Here is an 11,701-nt window from a genome sequence, read left to right on the forward strand (position 1 = left end):
TTCACAGTAATGAACAGAAGAGCTTTAGCTGAATAGGAGGCATTACATTTTCGTTACAAAAAAAAAAAAACACAACACATTACCAAGGAGACTTTTAACATTGCAAAGCCACTTGCTCAAAAGGAACCTCAAAAGGTTTTTCTGTTCAAACTGATTTGGGCCCCCTGGTGCCTGTGCGTTGTAGAAGTCTGACGTGCTCCTTTTCAACAGGAGCCCCCTGAGCAGCGGTACGCAGGTGGTACGCAGCTGCACACACGTGCTCCTCACCTTCATCAGTGGGCAAAAGCGCTTCTCCACGACATCTCAGTTTCCATTTGACCATCCACGTCTACTGCTCCCTTGGCACTCCTGTTCATCTCCTCCACCACCGAGCCTGATCTCCAATCTGCCTTAGGTGTATTACCACCCACTGCTCTACAGGTCTGGCTCCTGTTCTTTATGCATTTGAACTGGATGTGTCTTTCCTCTGCATTTTCAGGACATCAGCTTCCTTTCCTAAGGATATAAGATCTTTCCGGTGTCTTTAGGCCCTAGAATCTGACTGGCTTTTATAAGTTACGTACAAATCGCAGTTTTCCAGGATATACAACGTGGGCAGTTACTTTCCCCAGGGACGCCACAAGCATCTCCCTGACAATAAAAGTAGCCCTAAAAATATCAGGCCTGTGCCCTGAAGCATGGAAACACTGGAAATTCTTTCCTTCCAAAAGTGCGTCAGGCAATATCAACAATAGATGGTGCTACCAGCAGCCTCTTATGTAAGTGGCCACTACTGAGGTGTAAACTTAAACTTAGCCGTCACCTTGTAATAAAGCACACATCATAGCAAAATTATGGTCTTACCACATGCTAAGCCTCCCAAACATTTAATAAGGCATACACTTAATAAGGCATACACTTGGATGCTGTTAATTACAGAATATGCTACTAGTTGTCTGTCTGCTCTTTGAAAGATGATATATCACTTTTAGATATTTTGTTTATCTTTAAAAGGAAATATCAAACTATGTGGGGAAAAAATTATTTATTAACAACATAGCTGACATCCATGTTGCTGCTAGAAATTATAGAATAGTATTCAGTGTTTGCACATTAGAAAATGTAATTAATTTAATGTTCCAGCATGCAAATTGTAAAGTTAAAATCTCATAGACAGTGGATGATGGAAGTTCACATTGTATAGGCCTTGGGCTCAGATCAGAGATAGCAGTTGACAATATAAAATAAATTAAAGAAAAGAGCAAGTCAGGAAAAGGGTAGAATATTGTGAGGAAAAAATTAAAGGGTTCCTGGCAAAAATTGCCTTGTTATAGACTGGAAATAAGTCTAGCTGGGTGGGAGTTTGAGCCCTCAATACCAGTTCTTTTGCAGCCTGGCAGACCTTAAGTGCTGTCAGCTTCATCTTTAGTGCTTAATTAGTCCTGGCTTGATGTGCTCACTCTTTTAGTTGTTTTTTTTTTTTTTTAATTCTTCTCCTTTCCATGGGTCCAAGTTAAAATTCAGAAAAAGAAGAAAACCTCTTGCCATGATCCTTTTCACGCAGAAGAAGAGCGGAGGGCTTCTTTCAAAAAATAGGCCCACTGTCAGCTGAACAAAAGCCATGTAAACCAAAGTTGCTTTGTACATCTCAGTAGCTCCTTCATGGAGTCACTGGGCATGAGATGACATGGCCACCACTTAGGGTTGCTCTGAAGGTAGACTTTAAGTGGTCCCTTCTGTAACACCAACGTTCGTTTTCCTGCCACTGGGCCCGTGCAGTCCTCTGCTTACTCAGTTTTTCTCCACTCTCTGTTCGGATGCCATGGGACAAATGTTTCTGCATCCCTTAATCTAGTTTATTTATGTGAGTCCCATGTCTCAACTTTTTCTTCTGAGCTCAGCTGTGCAGCCATTTTCAGTGGAAGGTCAGCAGCACCTCTCTGGGAAGGAGTCATGGCAAGTGCTGAGTGTAGAGACCTGTGCTTCTCTGCAGAGAAAAACTGCACTGGTTCGAGACAATCACAGGGGCATCTTCATTTCTCTCTCTGCTGCTGCTTCTTTTTGTTTGTTTTAGGTTTTTTTAAATGAAACTAGATTAATTTTTCATATGGAAAATTGTATTTCTCTTAGGAACAGTTCTTTTTGTTTTACCTTAAGCTAGTTGGTAAGCTATGCTGAAAAATATTAAACTTCAAAATGAAAAAAGCAGGACTACTGAAGGATTTCAGTTCAGCTGAATGATTTTTTTAAGTTATATAAGTGATGCAGCTATCAAAAAAAAAAAGAAAAATAAAAAAGAATAGTGGCCCTTTTCACCCACTCATGAGGTAGACCTGCAGTCAGTTCAAAACTGCTATTGCTGGGATACTGCTGTGCAATAACATGGGGTCAGCAGTTCAACAGATGCTTTTCTGCCCCTTTTGCATATAGAAAGCTGCAGTCCACATTGCTTTTTAAACATTGGTCCTCAAAAGACTGTAGCCTATCTCATTCTATATGCTGAGCTTACTGCCTTTGGTTGTTCAGATGAAAGGGGAAAGTCACACTGATTCAGACCCAGAAGTATGACCCAGAAGAAATGACCAAGAAATGACCCAGAAGAAATAAGGGAGTGAGGGTCCCACGACCCTTCTGTCAGTCAGTCCATTCTGTAAATCATTGTTAATGAAGTAGCAGTAACTCTACAGGTGTAATTAGGTTTTTTCTCTTCCTAGGATGGACATGCAGAACAGACTATTTTGTGAAAACTCTAGAGATAGCACAACAGTAAAAACTATTGATACTATCTGAAATAAAAATGTCAATACTTGGGGGGGTGGAATTGTTTGGGTTGGTTTTGGGGTGGGGGTTTTTTTCATTTTTACATGAACTTTTAATAGACTCCATATTGTGCTTATAGAATCATAGAAAAGCATCCCATTTTTGCTGTGCAGTATTCCAACATCACTAAATTAAGCTACATTTTAGCCTAAGGAAACAGGCTTTATTGAGACCTAGCTGTCTGTGTGTCCATCCATCTCTCTATCATTCCTTTTGCTTTGATGTTATTTGCCAATTTCAGCTCAATTTTATAAAAGAGATTTTATAGAGATCTCAAAGATAAGTTCCTACAAGTTTCAAGAATGAAGTACCAGAGCACAGGAAACCGACATCGATGTGCGTCCCCACCAGAAAGCAGCTATTTTTTATGCTGACCCACAGCAGCCAGTTCAGGTATTGATATGTATATAGCTGTGTACCAGCTACAGCAAGGCTATTTCTTAAGCCAATTTGCTCCCCCGTCCTCCTCCCAAAAAATAAGGCATTTGAGGTATACGGAGATGTAGTGGAAAACTGGTGGCACCATGGGATTAGAAGACATGAGGAAGGCCTGATGAGGCAGCAGCAAAAGGATCACACGGACCACAGAGGATACAGCCGGGATTACAGAGGTAAAGACAACAAGGGAACTTCCATATAGACCACAAATCCATGGTAAACCAAGCGTTACAGTAGAACTTACTTTGTATGTAGCTGTGGGAAATGTGAAGCTGCGGGACACGCATTAAAAGCGCCCAAAAGGTATCCTAATGGAAGTCCTGTTTTGTCTCAGATACATACCAGGTTACCACTTAATTGTAAACCTATAAACCCAGCATTTTCAAGGAAGCTCTAAGCATAAAATTATCCAAAATAATTCTAGTCCATAGAAATCAAACCCAAAATCCAATCCCTATGCTTGCTAAAACTAACAGTTGGATTCTAGGATACTCATTGTCAGCCTGCTACAAGGGATGTTACCGGCTGCCGCTTTACACATTCCTGAGGGAAATTCCTGATGTGCTATTTGGGATGAATGTTCTGTTTTATGTATTTGTCCCAAAAGCGATCACTTCACTGGCACAACTTTGAAATATTTGAATGGTCTTGCTTTCATATAAGATGATGTCTAAGACCCCTACCAAGCCCTCATAGGAAAAAAAGGATTACATTGTGAGCTGAGAGCTCAAAGATTATTGCTGGTGGAAAAATACCACTCAGAATGGTGAGAAGCAGGAGTAGTCTGGACAGCATCATATCCTTAAGTCACTGTTCCACAGTGCAGAGCAGACACAAAAGTGAGGAGACCAGTTCCTCATCTATCCTGCCAACGGAGTTTTATGCAGTGGATCAAGCTGGACAGATCCAAAATGGAGAAGACTATTTTGACACGCTACTGATAACTGGAACAGATCTTTGGTACCAGTCCCAGGCAAATGCAGGTAGCAGCACTGCAAATGCTGAGTCCAGAAAAGGCCTCTGGATCCCTATTACATATATGACAAAGCCACAAATGTTTCCCCAAGTCCTATAATACTTTGTACAAAAGGTACAAAAATATGACAGACAAGTAGTGGAGGATGGCACCAGTGCTTTCAGTCCCTGCAAATCCCAGCAAGGTGCTGGTCAACCAATCAGTTGATCCTAGAAAGCAAACCAGTGTTCACGCTTTACAGGGACAAGCAGCCCATCTCCCACAGCCACTGCTGCCAGCAGGATGGGGGGAATACGCCTTCCCGACCCCAGGCTGGGGATCAGGTTAACTTCGCACGCGCAAGCAAGGCTCACCAGCTTTTGGAGTTATTTTTGCAGGGATATAGGACCTAATTTGAGGTCTATAGATCTGATGATTTGCATATTTCTATTGCTAAGGGTAAATACCAGATAAATAAAGGTTCCATATACGAAGAACTCTGGATGTGACAGCTTTAAGGCAAAGTTTCAGACTTCGTTTTGCCCCCAAATGCAAGGTTTCTGTGCTATGAAGACACATCGCTTAACTCAAATTTACTTAAACTTCCTATCTATACCTTGATTTTATTCATGCTGTAGGCTGCTAAAGCAGCTTGTATTTTAAAGTCAAGTCCTTTAAATTGCATGCCTAATCCTAATCTTTTCTGAATTCATTCTATCTCCTTTATAATTTCCCCTTAATGGCATACAAGTTAGAATAAAACAAAACCAAACCTCAAACCAAAAAAACCCAAACACATACCCTCCTTTCCTTAAAGCTACAATGCTACTTCACTTGTAAAGTGGGTAAGCACAAGAAGCTTCTGATCCTCAGCATTGGAGGAGTTGTAATGCCACTAGTTAAATGGGTGTTATGTGATTAGAGCAGGGGAGCAATGCAATGCTGAAGCAAGCCTGTCAGGGGCAGGGTTTTACCCTTGAATTAATTTGTGTTGCTTTTAAGGAAGAAGGAATTACACAGATATAAAGGAGGAAAGTCTGTAGCAGTTTGTTGCTGTATGTTAGATATATTTTAAAATATAGCAGTTGCAATGTTTTAGAAAAAAGAATCTAAGTTACAATAAGTGTGAAAGAGGACTTTACTTCATTTTCACTCAAAAATACATGGGATGTACGTGGAATGTTGGTTTTCTTAATTTAGACATAGCAGAAAACATAATGCTCACAAAGGACCCATGTCATACAGGAAAACCCTTTGGAAACTGTGATGTTTTCTGAGAAGAAATTTCTTACGGAGACTAAGACTTTGTTTTCAACTGTTTTCAACTGTTCTGCTTTAAAGAAAAATTTAAAAAGAATTGCCCTCAAAGACAAATTTATCTTTCATAGCATATTATTTCAGCATTGGAAACTACTTTTCATTTAGGAACATCCAAGCTCTGCAATTAAGTAAATGTCTTCATGTGGACGGTGCCCGAGTGAGGATCTCTCAGAACTGGTATAGAAGACAAGATTCTGAGAAGAGACATGCTGTAAGCAAATAGGCAGGGGGTGGAAATCAAACCATTAAGGTTTTTCTGTTAGAGTTAACAACTTCAAACACTTCAATGTCCTTCTCTCTTTGTTTATAACCAGGACTGAATACTTCGTGTAACCTCCTTCTACGGCTGATACTTGTAAAAAGTGAAAAGGGGCAAGACTGCAGTGATTTTCATTTCATAGAACTTCATTAATCATTTAAATGGAAACAAAGACATTCGCATCCAGCCTCATTGTGTTTCCATTGGCAGAACTGTCAAGCCTTGAACAGCTACTCCAGGTTTGGCTCCTCTCGTATTATAACAGCCTCAGCACCAAATACTTTGCATTGGAAATTAGTCACAACAACAGTGGAATGAAAAGGATCTGTATGATTTGGATTTTCTCCAAATCACAATTAAACTACAAAAAAATCAAGCCAGTTTTCTCCAGTGAAAAAGAGCATGCATTATTAATTTCTTCCTGGATTGTGCATCTCTAGGTTTTGGGGATGGGGGAATTCTTTCTCTGTCCTAGCTTTTAGTAATCATAATGCTTTTGATTTAGTGCCCTCTTCTGCTTGATAATGTGACTGCATGTTGCCCAATGGTTAATTATTCTCAGTTAGCCCTCACTAGAGAATAACATTTCCAAGTAACTATTGGGAAAGAGAATAGCCTTATAAAGGAAGAATGAAACCAGGAAAAAAAAAAAAAACAAAAATCACATTATGGGAAGGTGATCAGTGAACCTCCATAGGCCTCAGTAATTTAACTACAGAGAGGGAAAGAGAAGGAGGGAATATGATCTTGATACATATTACTGTCTCTTCCACTTATTCTATATATTTTCCCCTTTAATTGAATTTGTTTGCATACTGCAGTCAATGCCAAACTGAGAAGCCAAAGTACAGGCAGCCAAATTTCCTGAGGTGAAACACAGAAACTACAGCAATGCATAACACTTTTCCTAGTGCACAAGCAGAGCTCACACATATATCTTTTGACAGATAATTAAGTCATGAAGGTTTAAGATAAGGAAAACTATTTATCACTAAACAAGCAAGTTTTTAGGTAGTTAAGAGACACTGAATCCACACATGAAGCTGATACAAATAATTAACAGACCACATGAAGAACAGTCTTTTCTTCTGTGGAAGAGAAGCTTCCCATTTGTGTGTTATACAGGAGCTGTTGAACATCAATCACATATAGCCTTTCAGAGCTTGCTAAAGCCATCATTTCCATTTGGTGACACGTCAAGAGGAAGAGGAGAACATTTGCAGATAGCTAAACCACTAAGTAAACCATGTCATTTCAACAACCTGTAGTTCAAGCAAATGGCAGGAAAAGCTCCAGCACAGAGACCTCCAGTTTTAGCCCTTCTCCCCATCCCAATAAATTTGGAGAAGGCAATAACTCCTGCAGCATCCCAATCAAAGGAGCAAAGACCAGAATGCAGGAGAATCCAGTTACTCACAATGACATTTGATGCCTGTCACTCTAGGATGGACTTTATTTTCCTCATCCTGCACACCTTCCACCTCCCACAGCAGGCAAGTGGAGCAAGAGCAAAGCATACAACCAAGAAATACCTTTCCTAAGACCAGAACTGTCTGTGTGGCAACAGGGGCGGAACTCTGTGCAAATAAGTTCCTCCATGGGCAGCAGACAAAGTGATGCTGGCTCCTATGTCCTTTTACACAAAATGCCCTCTGACCCCGTGTGTCTCCCCCCACCCCACACATACTTGTGCCCTCTAAGCTCTCCTCCTGAACTGCTGCTGGCTCAGTCTTTCAACCTCTAGCCATCAGCAGAGAGGAAACAGCATCTGCAGCAGCTAATTATGGCCACCAAAGTGCTACTCAGCTGCATCATATATGTGCATTTGCTCATCTGCTGGCAAACACCACAAAATAAACTATTCATCTCCTTAGTCCTTACCTCTTGGTGGTAAAACAGAAGTTGGGGTTGGATAGTTGGCTCAAAATCTTTGAGGGAGAAGGAAGAAGAGAGACTAACAGGTGGGAAAAAAGCACAGCCTTGGTTCTTGGCTTGGTTTGGGTTTGTTGGGTTTTTGTGGGTTGGGGTTTCTTTTCTCAGAAAAACAGATAAAAAATAATATTTTATCACATCATCAAAGCTTGCTGCACAGGCACAAGAAATCTTGGTTAAAGTATTTCACTCTCAGATTTTCCAAATTTTGAGTACCAAGTTGCTGTTTGAATTCTATTTTTAAGTAATTGTTTTAAATCTCTAAGAAGCAAATGAAAATAAAATTTAAATTCTATATTGGTGTCATATACGGGCAAAGAGTAAAACTGAAACTCTTAGATGGACTTCATCTCTCTCCAGAATTTCAGCTAAGTGAATTGCTGCTAGCAGCAACAGGCTGTCATCCTTCACGTGAACTAGCGCTAGAGGGAGGTGAAATGCTTTGCCAGCTGGTTTCACGGAGACTGGCTGACTGCAGAGGAGCAATTTGCAGTTTGGACAAATTCAGGAATCTCAAGTTTTACTCTGAGCTTTGAAGTGTATTGTGAAGAATAAACCTTTTCCTCATCTCCTTTAGTCTTGCATTACGTTTGCTCTCTGCTGTGATCTTGTTCTCTTTAGCGAGCCAATACTCTTTCACCATTTTCTATGGTTCCTCACAGCCTTTGTGTAGCAACTCAAAAATTCACTTTTCTGGAGGTGAAGGACAGGAAAACACTCATCTATGTGATAATTAGACTCCATACTAGCGTGACTGATGAAAGTGATCAATGATGGCTAGGGACCACCTAAACCAGTAAGACAAATAATTTCTGATTAAGCAGTTTTGACTATTTATGTTGAAGAGCAGCCCTCTGCAAGTTGCAAAATATCTCTGCTGTTAATCCAGCATAATCAAGTGCTGAAGCAGACTGTGTTGTGCTACATGTCATTACAGCTAGAGTTTATAATATGTTCCTAATTCCTTTCGCTTTCAAGAGTAGTGTCAGGTTTTTTGGTTTGGGGTTTTTTTGTGTGGTGTGTTTTGTTTTTTTTTTTAAAGAGGATCTCTGACATGAGGCAGGCTATCCTAATACCCTTACATTTTTTTAAGTCAGAAAGATTAAAAGCTTTGGAAAGCACACTATAGGTTGTGCTTCAGTTCTTCAGGCATCTGTTCTCAAGGGCTGATATATCTTGCCATATATGAGGGCAGTTCCAGAGATAAAGGGACATTCAGCAAAGCCTACAATTTCAGAAATCCTACTGCCAGCTGCAGAAATTAGAAACAGTTTCTTTCACTGGGAATTAGTGAAAACGCAGAAATGGTACATTTAAGAGTATGCATCCATCATAGGATGTTTAATCTACCAGATAAATAAAGATAGACTCTCATCCAACAAAATATGAGTCTAAGAGTTTTATTCCAGTAGCTTTGTCTACAAAAACTGCTTTTAATCACAGTGGCTTTATCCTTTAAGCAGAAGGCTGTGGTATGGCTTCTTGAAGCTCAGGAGCCTGATTTTGCCTCTGCATTATTCCAGTTATTCCTAAGCAGGTACAGGAGCAATAGGCTGTATTTTTGTTGGAATGCTATTATAATTTGCTGTACGATGGGGGAAGGAGCATGTGTTGCTTTGTGCCATGGGTGGGAATGTCATAATGCTGTAATTTCCCTTTCAACATTTTACCACACTTTTGCTTGAAGAGAAAGCAGTCAGATACACACTATACACTTACTATATAACATACCTTATTTGGCCCTGGTTTAGAATTACCACCTTTCTGTGATGGCTGTAATGCTTTTTAGCATTGCCTCCCACTGAGGTGGGGCTCTCAGTAGAAATTTTGTAGTAGGTGCACACTCATGCACATAGCTCAACGGAGGGCTAGGAGAACAGTGTCATGCAAGCCTCTTATTTATTATAGAATTTTTCATTATTAAGATAACACTAGCATGACAAGATTATTTAGCTATTCTGTTCTTTATTAGTCCCTAAGAATCCTTGTCCATTTGAACACCTGTGACAGCCTTCCATGGGGATTTTGCTGGCCATCTGTGAGCACTCAGAGAGGAGCTTTACCATAGCCTAAATTGCTCATGACTTGTACAAGAGCGTTCTCTCAAACCTCCGTGTTTTTATGCCACCGCTGCGTGTCACTGCTAAGACAGAACAACACAGAAAGACGACAGCAAGCTAAATAAGGTTTGGTAGGAAGGGGGCCCAGCACCCCCAAGGTAGGAGCCACCACTTCGATCAATGGTGATAACTTCAACCAGTGGTATTTTGATTTTCATGCTATAGAGCACCTATTGCTAATATGTGCAAACGGGTTTTGTTCCCAAAGCAGGAGGAACCTTAAAAGTGTTTACTCCTGGATATTATTGTGCAAGGAAGGGTAGCATCGAAATGTTTATACAGGGGGGAAATTAGATCCTGTACAGCCAAATGTCCTATGCTTACAATTGCAAATCCAAACTTGGGAGCAGACAAGGTTGTTATTTTCCCTGTGACCCAATTGAAAAATACTAACAGGTAGTTTTTATAAGATTTTAACTTAGTTAAAACCTTCTAGTTACATTTTAGCATGGAATGTTACAATGGTATAATTATGCACCACAGTTTGGACCAAAAGTAAGAAATCAATGTACATAACAGGACAACAAGGACATAGAACGAGTTCACCTGACATGGTTTCAGTTAAGTCTACTGCTTCTCTTAGCACATGTATTTATTACATGCTGGGTGGTGCTTTGGCAATTATTACTGGATGCTACTTTCTAAAGCAGAGATGTTAATCACAGAAGCGTCTCTCTAACCAACCTAAATCATACTAGCTTGTCTGTTGCAGCAATGAATACTGGTCCTAATGAGCAGTGTGTGGTATGACAAACTGCACAATTTCTTTTATGTCTCCAAGGAAGAGTATGAGGTTTCACACAGGAATCAGCTGGTTGATTGCCACAAATATTTCCATTAAACTTTTCAAAGGCTTCAGCGCTGCTTACTGGGAAAAAGAAAAAAGAATCCGGTTTAGAGGAAGCAACAATACATGATGTTTAGCAATAGACTTGATTCATCAGGTCTTTTTCTTTGCAAACATTCAAAGCACACTGTCAATTTGACTGCAGGTTATCAGTTAAGTGAATTACAGCATATAAACACGACTGCTGCGTAAATCATGCTTATCTGATGGCTTGTGAAAACGTGCTCTGCTGCCACCAAAAGCCCAATTTCAAGGAATCCTTCATCTTCAGCCGTGTTGCTCAGGTGTAAATGAATTCCCCTGCATGCTGGCCACATTCACCAAGCCTTACTTCTACAAATAGCTACTTGCTTAACCATGAGGTGAACCAGTTGCGTTTGCTGTGGTTAGTGATAGAAGCAGCTTCACAGCAGTGTGAATTTGGGGCCAACAGCCACACACAGAAGAATTGCTGTGCTCTGGAAAGAAACGGGAATAATAGTATATTCTTACCCAGGCATGCTCTCGAGCCTCAATTCAAGGCTTCATCTGAGAATTTCCTCCATTACTACTACTTCTATCCCTTCAATTAGTGTTTTTTAACAAAGTGAACTGGATACTAATTTGATTCTCACATCAACATTCTTTTGAATTTTTTTTTTTTTTTTTTTTTTTTGCTTTTGCTTTGAATTCCCCCAGAAGTATGATTTGTTTTAATGCAAACGGAAAGTTAAGGTCTGTACTCTAAAGAGCTTAGAATCAAAACATACACTAAAAAAATAAATAAATTTGTTCTTTCCTAACTGGGAATGCATTGTAGCTCTTGACTTGTAAATTGGAAAAAGTCAGCCTGGCTTTCAATCCAGTGACAATCTTCCAGCACTATGTAGTAAATATTTGATAAACGTTTCATTTTTTTTTTCCCCAGCAAGATTGAATCGGAATGTAGTAAGAGACGTTTTTTGTAGCCTTTTGATGCTATATTCATAAAAATCCTTTTTTTGTCAAAAAGAGCCCAAGCAGTTTAAGCAGAATTCAGTGGATGCATATTC

The sequence above is a fragment of the Phaethon aethereus genome (assembly GCF_964289735.1).
Source record: "Phaethon aethereus genome assembly, chromosome: 4".
NCBI lineage: Eukaryota > Metazoa > Chordata > Aves > Phaethontiformes > Phaethontidae > Phaethon > Phaethon aethereus.